This window comes from Lactuca saligna, chromosome 9 (genome assembly GCF_052625555.1).
Source record: "Lactuca saligna cultivar CGN05327 chromosome 9, ASM5262555v1, whole genome shotgun sequence".
Classification (NCBI taxonomy): domain Eukaryota; kingdom Viridiplantae; phylum Streptophyta; class Magnoliopsida; order Asterales; family Asteraceae; genus Lactuca; species Lactuca saligna.
In genome coordinates this window covers 176,768,779-176,770,836 of record NC_136425.1, presented here as the reverse complement: position 1 = coordinate 176,770,836, position 2,058 = coordinate 176,768,779, and the positions used below count along the sequence as shown (strand labels likewise).

General features: G+C 42.0%; 1 non-coding gene across 1 annotated transcript; it reads left to right on the top strand.

Annotated features, from left to right (window-relative positions):
* The first annotated feature begins 1,503 nt into the window (after positions 1–1,503).
* Positions 1,504–1,622, top strand: LOC145018854 (5S ribosomal RNA). The gene has a single exon (XR_013667215.1). It is a non-coding gene; the product is annotated as a 5S ribosomal RNA (ribosomal RNA).
* Positions 1,623–2,058: the final 436 nt, after the last annotated feature.

Here is a 2,058-nt window from a genome sequence, read left to right as displayed (position 1 = left end):
TAGCTGCCATGATAGCTGTTCTGACTCACCTTAATGCTAACAACGCAAATGTTAGCGGGTTTGTTAGCAATAATTCCAATCCACGTAACAATCAAGAACCTCAATAAGCAACGAACTACCACGACACTCCGAATCTCAAGCCCAAGAATAACAAATGAAGATTCTGGGCTAAAGTTAAAGGAAAATCACCCCAAGGGGCGAGCAAAAGACAACAACCTGTGGCAACCTTCACAACCACGACATCTGTATCTCCCACTACCATCCCTTATGGTATCCCAATTGCCCGTAACCCAGCCAGACAGTACGTCGGAAACCTAACGAAGTGTCGCTTCCATCATCTAGGTAGTTGTCATTCGTTGCACCTCAAGAACTACAACAAGAACGTACACACTACCCGCTTCTGAAGGACTTGGATTCAACACATTACTTCAACCACCAATGTCAAAAATTCTCAGATATGCCATCTATGTGGCATAATGGGACACTTCAAGAGAGATTGCCTAACAGAGAAGAACGATGGTGGAACAGGAGGAGTTTGACCTCAGAATGGAAGAAGGCAACGAAGGACCCTACTATAACATAGATTCCCTCCCAAATTGTCAGTATTATGTATGCTTTTAAACATGTTTAAAACTAGTACAACTAGAGTCTTATCTTTTGTGAGACCCCGTCAGTAAAGGGACCATCGTGCTTTCGTATACTTGTCTTTTGTAGTATACCTTGTTCGCAGCAATAGCCTTGTAGTAAATCTAAAAGTATTGTAACTCTGTTAACAGTTGCACTGTTGTGTTTTGTCTGTAACGCCTTTATGCTCAAATCTAATGTCTTTACTACCAAGTATGTCCGATACTATCATACGACTTGATTCAACTCGATCCGCACAATACCATTTTCGTACACACATCTCTCTCTCCGAAATCGACTTTCTAAAGAAACTGTCATCCCGGAACTCCGAAGTACTCATGTATAGAGTACCGCATGTTTCTTATCATTCCGAAGAGACCTCAGCAAACCTCCCCAAAGTACCACTCATACAGTACGTCAAGTTCAATCCAAAGATCCATACGGTTGATCTATCGCTGAAGAAGGTATACATAGGGGTGGTATATAATCAAGGTTCTACAGATTTAGAATTGATGATTCCACTTTAAACTCTTTTCCTCGTTGGGATGTGAGCTTAAAGAAGAATCATTTATTCGACTACCTTTTCAATCTTAATTATATACGACTCGTATACACGAGATTGTGATTGATGAACCATGTATGACTTCTAATGTAAACTTCAAGACGGAGACTGACCACGACTACGAGTAATCGCATCGTCATGCGAACAAACTTAGAACCCAATACGACTCCTGTAACCAGATCTCCCTACAGTCTCACACCGACGGAGATACAAGAACCATCCGGACAGCTTAACGACTACTCAATAATGGAATGATAATACCAAATTCCTCACCTTTGAGAACTCCGGTCTTATTCTTCGAGAAGATAGACTTCAGTGGGTGCGATCATACCAGCACTAATGCACCGGATCCCATCAGAACTCCGCAGTTAAACGTGCTTGGGCGAGATTAGTACTAGGATGGGTGACCCCCTGGGAAGTCCTCGTGTTGCATAGCTAGACAAGACTCCATTAGAAATCATTACCTTCTGCCTTGCATAGATGAATTGGTTGACCAACTGCAAGGAACGATGTACCTTTCAGAAATGGACTTAAGATCCGAATATCACCATTTACGAGTGTTAGTGAAGGATGTCACGAGGAAAATCTTCCAAACTCGATGCGGACGCTACAAGTCCGTAGTGATACCCCTCAGATAGGACCAATACGCTCGTAGTATTCATGAACTTAATGAATAGGGTACGCCATTCTTACTCGGATCGGTTCGTCATTGTCCTTGTGAGTGACCTACTTATCTACTCTCCTAGTAAGAAGGAAATCATAAAGAGCATCTACGGTAAACCATGGAAACATTACGATCAGAAAAGCTCTACGCGAAGTTCTCTAAATACGAGTTTTGGAATTTAAGAGTCGAATTCCTAAGACACACTAAT